At 46.1% G+C, this 13,129-nt stretch overlaps 2 protein-coding genes across 3 annotated transcripts in view; one reads left to right on the top strand and one right to left on the bottom strand.

The window, feature by feature from the left end:
* The window catches only part of CPTP (ceramide-1-phosphate transfer protein), an 88,179-nt gene extending 76,449 nt beyond the window's left edge, over positions 1–11,730 (bottom strand). Inside the window, exon 1 of one of the 2 annotated variants that reach the window (XM_086921437.1) lies at positions 11,511–11,730. The gene's annotated coding sequence lies outside the window, so the exon portion shown is untranslated. The remainder of the gene's footprint in view (positions 1–11,510) is intronic. The other variant, XM_086921438.1, reaches the window with a different exon arrangement.
* Positions 11,731–12,264: 534 nt separating this feature from the next.
* The window catches only part of LOC147710705 (integrator complex subunit 11-like), a 61,134-nt gene continuing 60,269 nt past the window's right edge, over positions 12,265–13,129 (top strand). The window contains exon 1 of the mRNA XM_086919379.1: positions 12,265–12,390. The gene's annotated coding sequence lies outside the window, so the exon portion shown is untranslated. The remainder of the gene's footprint in view (positions 12,391–13,129) is intronic.

Raw genomic sequence — 13,129 nt, 5'->3', positions numbered from 1 at the left:
CACAACAGAAAGGGACAAATTCACCAGACATCTAAAGAAGGGGTTAAGACACCTTTTATCTATGTGGCTCCATTTCACTTTGATAAGACAATTTTAAAAAGGTAGTGACATGGCTTGCTCCATTTTCTTACCAAAAAATATTAGTGAAGAAAACTAAACTACATACACCCAAGTCTCCCGTCCATTACATTTGTGAAACAAAAGTAATGTCTCAATGTAAATCTTTCGTTTTTTTTGTTAAGAAAAAGTATTAAAACACCTGTCTCCGATAGGTGAGAAGAAAAGAAAAAGTTTCACCAAAACGCCAGTGGTAGGGGGAAGTAGATCACATACCCTTTGATAAGAATAATAGTAAAATTACAAAAAAATCACAGGTTGACCTACTGTCCCATAATGTGTGCCGTAACAGTCCCCTATGTGCTGATGAAGGGCTTGGATTGAAAACGACAGAAAGTAAACAGGGCTCTGAGAGCCGTCGTTACTCTCAATGTCCTTCATGAACCCCGAAATCATGGTAGAAACTAGAAAGGACAGACCCAAGCAAATAAAAGAGCCTGCCAGGGGTAGGAGCAACTAGCTACCACTGGTTACATCTAATTAGCATCCATGGCTAAGTCCTCCAAATACGCAATACTTAAAAAAGGAATAATGCCCCGGTTACTTACCGTTAGTCTTCATTACTCCGAGTCCTAGTCTTCCTCACCACAGTAATTACTAATGAGCATCCTGCTCCCAGGGAAACTCCAAGCAAAAGTTAACTTACTAGTCTCCCTATCCCTCCAATATGGCCCCCAGTGGCAACCACCAATCACATAAAAGGATACAAGATCCACATCACGACCTGTAAAACAAAGCCGTATACATGAAGCCACAACAAAGGGGGAAGGGAAACTATACTGGGGCGAGGAAGAATAGGACTTGGAGTAATGAAGATTACCGGTAAGTAACCGGGGCATTACCTCGTCGTCCGTCTTCCTCACTACAGTAATTACTAATGAGCAGATACCAAAGCAATATCAGCTTCATGGATAGGAAATACATCCCACACACGGAAGGCAGCACAACAAAAAAATGTTAGCGACAACAAAGTAGAGAGATACACCTCAAGAAACCACTGAGTATCGAACCAAAGAGGCAATGGCAACAGAAGCACCAACCTCAAGCCGGTAACGAGAAAAGAAGGCATGAGGGGGAAGACCAAGTTGTCGACCAGCCAAACACCCATGGAAACAACCGGAAAGGCGGACCAAGAAACCACAACAAACCAGAAGAATGCCCCCGAAACGAACGAGAGGGAACTACCGACTGAAACAGGCACCAAAAGGAGAGCCACCCAAATCCACCGGTTGAGAGCGGAAGAGATGGCAACAGACCCCTACGGAGCAGCTAAAATGACAAACAAGAGACCACCACAGAAAAAGCAGCCGTGAGAGACCAAGAATTCATCAAGGCACGCTACACAACCAAAAATATGCAAAGGAGTCAACACGAAGCAACACCCCTGCCTACAGACTAAGAAGAGCACAAGCAGGCATAAAAGAAGGAAGAGTACGCAAGAGCACCGAAACCTTCCAAACGTCAAAAACAGCAAGTCCCCGTACTCCAAGTGACCAATGGAACTCCGTGCAATGCACCAACACCAACGGAAGGTCCCACAGGGAGGAGATAACCCAGGACAAGGGGATAGAAGGTCCAGAGACACGAAAGACGAGTCTCCAAAAGGCCCCACAGACACAAAAGGGAGACCAAGAAAAAGCTCCAAAAGGTAGCCCCCCCCCAAACATGGAGGGTAGAAAGGGCCAAGCCCAACCAACACCGACCTCACCAAAAAATATCCAGGACCCGACCAGGAGCCAAATCATAGTGCAGACCCTAATAGCAAAGGAGACCCAAAGCGTAGCGAAAGACAACAAAGCAGAGGGGCTCCCCCACAGCAGAACAAGGCCCGCAACTCCAAATGAACAATAATCCAGGAACAGGGAACACTGCACAAGAGCCAACCCAGAAGGATCACGGACCGGAACACCGGAAGATGAACCAGAGGGTCCAACAAATGGAAATGAAAGGAACGGCAACGCCCAACCTGGACGCAAAGCCGCCGCCACCAACAACAGAGGATACCACGGGGGGCATAGCCAACCCGGAACCACCAGAGGCACCAAACCCCCAACACACCCAAACCCCAGCACAAGTGCCGGAAGTAGGGGGACCAGAGGAAGGCGGACAACAGGCCCCTCGGCCACTAGAAGGGCATTGAATCCACCTCCAAGCCCACGGAAAAGGCATAAAAGAGAAGAAACAACGGAACGTGCCAAGGACCGAAGAAGCAAACAAGTCCACCATCCGATATTCAAAACACCACAACAACGGCAGAAATATCATCTGTAGCAGATAAAAAGACCCCACAGAGGGAAGATCCCACACAGACATCCCGTCCACGCACTCCCCCGGTTCAGGAGAGAAACCGCAGACAGTGAGGCCAACCATGACACCCTCCCTACAGAGAGAAGCAGAACATGACAACATGAGAGTCCGCCCAGACACCAACACGGCGAACCGCCAGCAAGGCTGGTAAAAGTCCAGCGACCCAACTGAACAGCCTTCAGCCCCCTGCAACGGAGAACAAGAAAGCAGAGCTACCGACCACCAGTCCGCATCAAAGAGTCATCCAGAAAAGCCCCCCAAGGCCACAGACAGACACGCGCAGTGACCGTCCGAGAGGGAACAAACAGAAACGGAGGACATCGGAACAGACGACCGACATCTAGCCACCAAAACAAGAACCACCCTCACTAGGCAGGGACAGGAACCCCCAGATCGAAATCCAGACCATAGGGGTGTCTATGAGAAAAAGAAGATAACTCATCATACGAGACAAAGGGAGAGGAGCCTGAGGCACTTTCACCAGCAAGCAGGTGGACAGAATACCCGGAACCCCAACCAAAGTCACACTGGAGGGCAAGTCCCCGACACCAGGGACCGAAAACAGACTCCAGAGGCAAAGTCAGTGTATGATGCCCGAACACCAAACCCAACAGCGTCCTAAGTGAACCCTAATGTGCATCCGATCTAGAGAAGGAATCAGGAAGCAAGAGAAACCGTGACCCACAAGGACCAGGCAACCCTCACGGACATGGAACATTGCCTCAGAGAAAAAAGAAGCAGATTCAACCAAACAACCAGGTAAGGAAGAACACAACCCCCCTTCCATGAAAAAGTCCAACCAGAGGAGCCAGAACCGCAGCAAAGACACGAGGGGAGGAACACATGCCAAAAGGCAAACCAATACGAGAGGTCAAAATGACAGGGGCATGGAGAGAAGCATCCCACAAACCGAAGGAACCCAGAAGCCCAATGAATGAGCAGAGGTAGGAACACCTCCAAGGACACCAACTGGCATGTGACGGAACAAAAACATCAATCCAACCAAGGCAGAGCTATCACCGGACATAGGCCTCCGTGAGACATCCCACCATCCACATCAGAAACCAGGGGAAATCCAACACGGACTCGGGAAACAACAGGAAGGAACGGATGCGTTGAAGAATAACCCCAAGATCCGACCCCAGCATAAAAAGACCATGCAGGTCCACAATTTCCTCCCTCACCGTGACACGGGAAGGACCCGGAACACAGCTGGCCCTCAAGGGAGGGGAAGCGATTCCTGAACATGCAAGGCAGCCGCCACCGCAGGACCCAACAGATGCTGAAACAACGCAAGGCAAGGGACTGAGTCCAGAGAACCAGAAGAACCCTCCGCGGCTGTGAAAAAAGATTGACTAGCAACGCCACCATGGCAAGTAGGAGCAACCCAAAAGCGTACCATCACCAAGGAAACCAGTGAAAAGAGCCCCAGTCCGGGAGCAGCACGCTGCAGGCATGTCACTGCATGATCCCAAGAAGCGCAGCAATTAAAGGATATGATAACGAAGAGCGTCAAAACGATTTGACATCAAACAGCTCTGCGACATACAAAGCAGAAGTCCAAACTGTGACGAAACCCGGGATAGAACCAGGGACCTACAAACCCACAGTCAAAACCCTCCCATGCGAGCAAAACAGGGAGGCCCGAAAGCAGGGAACATCAAGTCCGCTAAAACAGGACACAGTAACATGCAAAATGAGAGGGGTAGTCAGGAGAACTGACTGCCAACCGTGCACAAGGGAAGGCTGGAGGTGGGGTAGCAGCAATCATTTCGAAATCTTTTCATTTCCGGGAATTACCTTCTCTCACTCTCCCCAACACAGAGAATTTGGTAATCACACTAGACTCAGAGAGTGGGGCTCTTACCGTAATTCTGTTATACCGCCCTCCCCAATACATGGCCAATTATCCAGTACTTTTGGCAGAACAACTGGCCTCCCATGTAATAAAGCACTCTAAAACTGTCCTAGTGGGGGATTTAAACTATTGGTTCGATAGAACAGACACTGACACCCAAGCTGGAGAACTGAGGGATCTGCTTACAGATCTAAACCTGGTCCAACACATTCACTCTCCCACTCACCAGAAGGGTCACAGCTTGGACCAAATCTGGACATATAACGTACCACCATTCTCTCCTATTATAAGCCCTTGCATTTGGTCAGACCATTATCTTATCCAGTTCCCGCTAGAAATTCAAGGGCAGCACAAGGCCAAACCTCCCATGGGTAAAGAGTTCCGTAAATGGAAATCCATGGACCGCTCTGGGTTCATGGACACGCTGAACAACACCCTTCCCCCATTAGACGAAGATCTGGAGGTTGACGAGAGGGCACTGTCCTCCTGGCTTCTCCACGCAGCAGATCTGTTCGCCCCCTCTGTATACTTACCTAACATTAGAGGCAATGATGCCCACAAATGGTTCACTCAAGAACTTAGAGCACTTAAATTAGGGGTACGACAGAAAGAAAGACAGTGGAGAGCCACCTACTCCTCACAGGATAGGGAAACCTTCTGCGTCACTAGGAAAAATTATCAAAAATTTTTAAATCAACACAAACTTAACTACTTCTCCACAAAAATGTTATCGTCATCCAACAAGTCCAAAGATATTTTTAATATAGTTAATGAACTCTGTGACAACGACAGGACAGCCCCTTCAATAGCTCCTACGCAGAAGCTATGTGATTCCCTGAATAATTTTTTCAGAGAAAAAATTGTCACTATTAAATCGAGCATTGCTAGTTCCCCAACGTCACTTCCTTTGGATGACGTCTTTTACAATCCCTCTGTATTAGATACCTTCCCGGCCATTGATGGTAAAACTTTTTCTTCACTTTTGACGAGGGTAAAGTCCGGATCCCCTAACGACATCTGCCCCCCCCCACATCTTCTCGGAAATCGGTCAGACTATCCCTCAGGGTATTCTACCCCTACTAAATAAATCACTGACCCAGGGCAGGGTACCTTCTGGCTTTAAACACGCTCTGCTAATCCCTCTAATTAAAAAACCAGGTCTGGACCCCCAGGACTCATCAATTTATCGTCCTATATCCCTGTTGCCGTTCTTATCCAAGATATTGGAGGCTCACGTCTCCAATTGCCTTTCCAACTTTGTGGAAACCACTGGATTTCTGGAGCCAAATCAAGCTGGGTTCCGTCCAGGCCATTCGACCGAGACGGTAACCCTGGCAGTCCAGAATACACTTCGGTGTAACGCAGACAGGGATGTCCACCAGGCACTGGTGCTTCTTGACCTGTCTGCTGCATTCGACACGGTCGACCACACTATTTTGGTCGGCCGTGTCGAGCAGGCAGGCCTCAGAGGTACTGCCCTGAGCTGGGTGGAATCATTCTTGTCCGACCGGACTCAAGCAGTGAGACTGGGCACCTTCACAGCCCCTAGAATTAAGAATGACTGCGGTGTCCCTCAAGGCTCATCCCTGTCTCCCCTTTTATTTAATTTATACTTGCGTCCCCTCTTGTACACCTTGAGGAAATTCAAAGTGTGGATCTTTAATTACGCAGATGATGTGCAATTGGTTTTCCCCCTGGGGTCGCCGGATGCTGTCACTGAGTTTAGGTAGGTCATGGCTCATATCCAGAGATGGATGGGCCTTAACCACCTAAAACTTAACCGATCTTGCCTGGGAAGAGCGAACTCAGCTGGGGACCTCAATTTTGGCCTCCGGAGATGGGAAATCCCCCCTCCAAATCCCGCATGGTTAAGAGCCTTGGAGTCACCTTTAGTGAAGACCTCTCCCTGAAAAGTCAGGTAGGGTCAGTTGTTTCCGCTTGCTTCTTTCAGCTGCGCAAGATTAGAAAGATTGCCCATTTCCTAACCCATTCTGCCCTGATACAGGTGACCATCGCCCTTGTGCTGTCTAGGCTGGACTACTCAAATAGTTTATATTTGGGCCTTCCAGCCGGGCAGCTCAAGAGGCTGCAGCTGGTTCAAAATCAGGCGGCCAGGCTGATCTGTGGGCTTCCTAAATGGCAGTCCATCAGGCCAGGCCTGGCAGACCTGCACTGGCTGCCGGTTGCCCAGAGGGCGGCTTTTAAAACCGGCTGCATTATCTTTAGGGCATTACAAAGCAAAGGCCCCAAATTTATCATCAACTTGCTTGCCAGATACACCCCCTCCCTCCGTTCTGGTCACAAAAACTTGCTCACGGTGCCGGTTGTTAGGAAACAACGTCAGGGCGGCAGCTCCTTTCATTTTCTTGCTGCCTCCCTCTGGAACTCCTTGCCAGTTTCTTTAAGGTCACACGAGGATATTCTAGCCTTTAGACTAGCCTTTAAGACCTGGCTTTTTAGAGAAGCCTATCCTTAGATGTTCTAAGTTGTCCTCCTGTTGTTGTGTTATGCTCTGAAAACTTCCTACAGCGCCATGAAGCCTACGGGCGTACGTGCGCTTTATAAGCTAAATTTAACATAACATAACAGGAGAAGAGAAAACGGATGTGACCCACAAGCGTGACCTGGAGGGAAGCCAACAACATACTGAGTATGCAGAAGCACAAGTGGAGGTAAACACCAAACCCTACAAGCACCCGCGAGGCAAGCGCTACATAAATACATGCAGTATCAGAAGCGGACACAAACCGCGAGCGAAAGCAGCCCCCCCACTTGCCCGCCTTAAAAAATTACCAACAGCGGGAAACCAAATGTCGTGGCTACAAACAGGAAGGCGTGCAGGGAAACGCACACGGGACTTACGAAAAAGTAGCACCTGGGGAAACCTTCACAGATTAGGCAGGAGTCGAACCCTGTTCCGTGAGAATGGGCACCCCGGAAAACACGCCGGGACTGCCACAAGCACAATGGCGGCATCAGGAGGCACCAATAAACATGCAGAGTCCGCTAGAGCAGGACTCGGCAACACGAGTAAACAATATCAGGCCCCCAAATAAGACGCAGAGTCTGCAAAGGCAAGACTCTGTGTCAGTAGCAGAAACAGAACCGGTACTTGAAAGCAAGACGGGGGAATATGCATAAAGTGCCCAACAAGGGGGGATAAAACCAGAACAAATGACACTGCATCCCCCCAAAACGGCGCTCAAGAGTCTGCTAAAACAGGACCGCCGCCCCCCTACATCAAGGCACGTACCATAAGGAAAACGTCCCAGGTCGGCCATCGGCATGCCCATGAAAATCATGACAGACGCCAGAGGCAGAAGGACAACCCTCTGGATCGTTAGAGGGGAAATACCCACATACGAAAAAGGAAGCCAAGAAGTGACCTTAGCAGGCACAACACCTCCACTAGCCGCCAGAAGGCGCGCAGCAGACATCGTGCTAAACCACAGCAAGACGGTATGAAGCCACGCCCCCTCCCTGGCCGGCAAACGAGCCCAGCCAGCCCCTGGAGACGTGGAAGCAGACAACCACGAGGAAGGAGGGAGCCCCCTTGCAACAGTAAGAAAAGAAGCAAGGCACGCCGAGTCCGCCAACGCAGGACATGGCAGTACAGCCAAACCAAACATGCATGTATGTGGGAGGAAGGGAACCGGCGAGCGAACCACCAGCCCTCACCCCCCCCCCCCCCCGTAGGCATGAAAACAGAAAAAAAACACTGAGTCTGCTAAAGCAGGACTCAGTAGTACAGTAAAAAGAAACAAGCATGTGGGAGGAAGGGAACCCGCATGAGACCCCCCCCCCCCCTCCCACTGAGGCATGAAAACGGATTGGTGTCAGTACAACGCGATGTTTTACAACGCGTTCCGTTACAACGCGATTTTTACATCGCAAATACCATTACAATGCATGCCATTACAACGCATGGCATTACATAGCAGATGGTATTACAACGCATACCATTACATCGTAAGTATTGGTAAGTATATCTTTTTTTTAAAAAATGTAATAAAGTTAATTAAATTAATTTAAAATAATAAAAATAATATAACATTTTTAAAACAGTAATTAATTTAATTATAGTAATTTAAAACAATATAATTAATGATATATAAAAAATTTATAAATAGAAAATAATATAATGTAATTAATTCCAATAAATATAATTATAATTTGATTAAGTTATAAATAATACATAATATAATTATAATTAATAAAATTAAAAGTATTTAATTAAACATTTTTAAATAATATAATTTAATTATAATCGTTTATTAATACAATTAAATTAATAATATATTAATTTAATATATTTAAAATAATATAATTAATGATATATAAAACATTTATAAATAGAAAATAATATAATGCAATTAATTACAATAAATATAATTATAATTTAATTAAGTTATAAATAATACATAATATAATTATATTTAATAAAATTAAAAGAATTTAATTAATTAAACATTTTTAAATAATATAATTTAATTGTAATCGTTTATTAATACAATTAAATTAATAATTGTAAATATTGTTATTAATTTAATTAAATTAAATAAAATTAATTTAATTAATTTAATTTATATAAAGTCGTAATACCCCTGTACCCCAAAACCCATACACTGCCCTAAAACCTAAAAACACCCCTGTACCCCAAAACCCAAACCCTGCCCTAAAACCTAAAAACACCCCTGTACCCCAAAACCCAAACACTGCCCTAAAACCTAAAAACACCCCTGTACCCCAAAACCCAAACACTGCCCTAAAACCTAAAAACACCCCTGTACCCCAAAACCCAAACCCTGCCCTAAAACCTAAAAACACCCCTGTACCCCAAAACCCAAACCCTGCCCTAAAACCTAAAAACACCCCTGTACCCCAAAACCCAAACCCTACCCTAAAACCTAAAAACACCCCTGTACCCCAAAACCCAAACCCTACCCTAAAACCTAAAAACACCCCTGTACCCCAAAACCCAAACACTGCCCTAAAACCTAAAAACACCCCTGTACCCCAAAACCCAAACCCTGCCCTAAAACCTAAAAACACCCCTGTACCCCAAAACCCAAACCCTGCCCTAAAACCTAAAAACACCCCTGTACCCCAAAACCCAAACCCTACCCTAAAACCTAAAAATACCCAAACACCCCAAAACATATACATCAGTACCCCAAAACATATACTCCTATACTCATACTTATTTTAAAAAATACTTACATTAATATATTTAATTTATAATATTTAAAAACGAAATAAATATTTTTTTATAATTAATAATAATTAAATCAATAATAACATTAAATAAAATAAAAAAAAATTAAATACTTACCAATACTTACGATGTAATGGTATGCGTTGTAATACCATCTGCTATGTAATGCCATGCGTTGTAATGGCATGCATTGTAATGGTATTTGCGATGTAATAGCTGCGTTGTAACAGCATTACGTTGTAAAAGATGCGTTGTAGCGGTAACACACCCATGAAAACAGGGAAGATACACCGAGTCAGCAAAAGCAGGACCCGGTAGCAAAAACAAAAGCGAGCGGCACAGCAATACCCAGCGTCCGCTAGAGCAGGACAGGGGAAAAGGCCCTAAGCGCCAACCAAGGGTGGGGTTAAACAGGCAATACAAGCGTGAAAACCAACTCCCCCCCCCCCAAATCAGAATGGGGCCCAAGAGTCCGCTAAAGCAGGACCGCCGCCCTCAACTCACCTGTAGAACAGGAACATGAACAGCACTCGGAGTAGTGCAGAAACAAAAAACAGGTCATGTTGTGGATCTTGTATCCTTTTATGTGATTGGTGGTTGCCACTGGGGGCCATAATGGAGGGATAGAGAGACTAGTAAGTTAACTTTTGCTTGGAGTTTCTGTGGGAGCAGGATGCTCCTTAGTAATTACTGTGGCGAGGAAGACGGACGAGGAGGTAATGCCTCTTACCGAGCAAAGCCCAACATTGGTTCCCGATTTGACTTTGGTTCCCTTCAAGGGTATAAAAACTGCCCCCATAAACTCGGCTGAGCAAATTCACACCCAAAATTGCGTGGTACTCATTCTCCTACAACCTTGTCAGTACAGGATTTTCAGCCTTCGTCTTTGGTATGCTTTGGAATATATTTATATAAATAACCCTACAGCAGGCCACACTTTAGTGTGCTCTGACACACAAACTTCAGAAACCAATGAATGGTTTCAAGGATCCAGTCCATAAGACCCTGTCACTTTCCAGAAAAATGTGTGGGCTTTCGCTGTCACTGCGAACCACTGAGTTTAAGCCCTGCTTGTTAGTTCAGGATCTCTTCCACTGTTTAAAGGTGCCCGAACATGTACACTGTATATAATGACCCTACCTGTCTCCAGAGGCAGGTCACACCAACTGTCCAATGTCTAAAACAGTCTCACAGCCCACGGGAATAAAACCCTCCGACTGCCCAGGGTTCTCATTGTCTAGCGGAAAGCACTACCCTGAAGACAAACCATCACATTATCTAGGACCTTACAACTGTATAGGATACAAGGACTATCCACGGTCCACAACTCTGCCGTTGGTCAGGGAGCATGCACCCTCCACTATCCATAAAAGATAGATTAAGGGAGGCACCTTCCACTATTGAAACTCCTACCACTGTGCACATGACAGGAGCCACCTACTGTTAAGATTATCCTTCCACTGTCCACGGGGTATGTACCTCTGACTAACCAGGAGCACACCAATGTCCATGGGAGAGGCGCCTTCTACCTCCCAGGAAACTACTACTCCTAAATGACAAGCACCTCGCACTATAGGAAGCCATCACTCCTATCGTTGAAGAATCTGCTGGTCTCAAAAAGCATTGCCTTTCCGCTCTGGACCTTCTCACTCATATGTGCCAAGAGTAAAGAGGGACATTTTGAGACACAAAAATTCAGGACGGCGTGGCGTATTATCCACCTGCTGACACTATATAAATTCACAACAAAATACAATGAGAAATTGCAGACTGGACCCAAATTATAATAAATCTATATGATGCAGTTCAAACCGATAGCCCTCTCTGTAAAATGTCGATCGTTTCAAACACGTCCTAAGGAGCGAAGGACCACCCTTATTCCTGGACCCTCAAACCCTTCCACTGCCCAAGGTCCCCAAAATGCCACCTAATGCCCTGAGCCTTAAAAAGTTTCCATGAGCCAAAAGAAATAGCGTCGGGAGGGAGCTACCACTGTTGCAGGGTGTGACTCACCTTGCCAGCTTCATTCACTACCTGCTGCTGCTGAGGGAAATGTCAGCTCTGGGTGTGCGTGTCATACCGGCAGGACAATGTCCACATAAACTCAAAGCTCCGCCATTCCGCAGACCGAACCAATCACAGCTGCGCTTCCTACAAGTCACCGTTCAATCGTCTGTGCGACCTTACTTCCGCCTTATCCTACTCATTGTTGATTGGTTCAATGTAGTTCTTGGGAGTGTGCCTGTTTCGACAGAAATTGGAACCATGGAAAACAAAGCATGTTTTAGCAGGCTGCACAGCGGATGAGCGGGCATAGGCCAGGGTTTGGAGTCGTACGGGTAAGGAAGTCACTCATAATTTAAGTACAAAACATTCCAAAGTCTACAGCACGAAAGGTACTACATGCACACCTTATACCATTCAAACGTAAGCCTATCTTGGCGAGCGTTCTCCTATCCATCGCAAAATGCACTCTCAGGAGAAACTAGTGCACTTAATACACAGTTATTCACGAGAGGCTGTATCTCTGCAGCAGCTTGACGTTCAGTCATGCTTGCAGGGTGAGCCGTGCAGCAGCAACACACTTGTTCAGGTGAACTTGCAATACTTCGGTCCTACAACCAATAGACAACCGACAAGAACGTCTCAGCCAATCCCTGACCACGGTACATGGTGCAGGGTCTCACAACCAATGAAATAATACATGTTTACCATCATCCTGTAACAAGAGTTTCTTCTCCAATTCCAAGTGACGAAACTTGAACGAATTACAATAACATACTTTTTAGCCTATCAACTACGGGACGACCGGAAGTGTTATGTACAGATGTGCTTCATGCTTGCCGACTGGCTCGGTGTGCAGGTGATAGGAAGATCACTTATATCGTTGGAGGTAAGTAAGAAATCTGCGGAATCTATAAGGGTGGTGGGTTGTTGAAGAAGAGGTACAGCAAAGTTATCTAGTACAAATCACTTCAGTCGTTTTGCTTGTTGCGAAAAAGTGCTTTGTTTGCAAAGATTAATTGACGCGAATGAGATGTACAAATGGGCTGTAGCACTGCAAGGTTCCCTAACGCAATATGCAGGCGAAAGGCAGAATAGCAGTATAGGATTCCCTCCTTCAGGCACGCAGAACAGCTGCTGCAGTTGCATTAATGCTCGCTTTGCACACACGCAACATCTGTGCAAGCAATGTAGTGCCCTTTCAGAGGAAAGCTATTGGCTTGAAGTCCCTACCACCAGTTGAAGCTGAGGCCCGCTTTTGGTAGCATTTGTGCTATATATACCAGTCGTAATGTGATATAGTAAGTTATAGAAGTACGTTAGATTTACTGGTTCCTCAACGTTTTTATTTACTTTTTTGATTTTATGTAGCGCAGACTTGGCCCGGGGCATCAGAGCGCTTTGCAATAAAGCTGAAACAAATTGTGAACAAGTGTATATTGTACAAACAAACAGCAGTAAAAGATAGGAAGTATGATACAATGGGATGAGGTAAAATCTGAGGTCCTCTGTAGTTTGGCTGGGAGAGGCAGAAAAGCCTCGCGATAAAATTTGAGGAGGTAGACGGGGGTAGCCCAGGTGTAGTTCAAAGAGAATAACTTTGTGATCTCTTTAGGGTTGAGCCTGCG

The sequence above is a fragment of the Lissotriton vulgaris genome, chromosome 5 (assembly GCF_964263255.1).
Source record: "Lissotriton vulgaris chromosome 5, aLisVul1.2, whole genome shotgun sequence".
Classification (NCBI taxonomy): domain Eukaryota; kingdom Metazoa; phylum Chordata; class Amphibia; order Caudata; family Salamandridae; genus Lissotriton; species Lissotriton vulgaris.
This window is presented reverse-complemented; position numbering and strand designations above follow the sequence as displayed.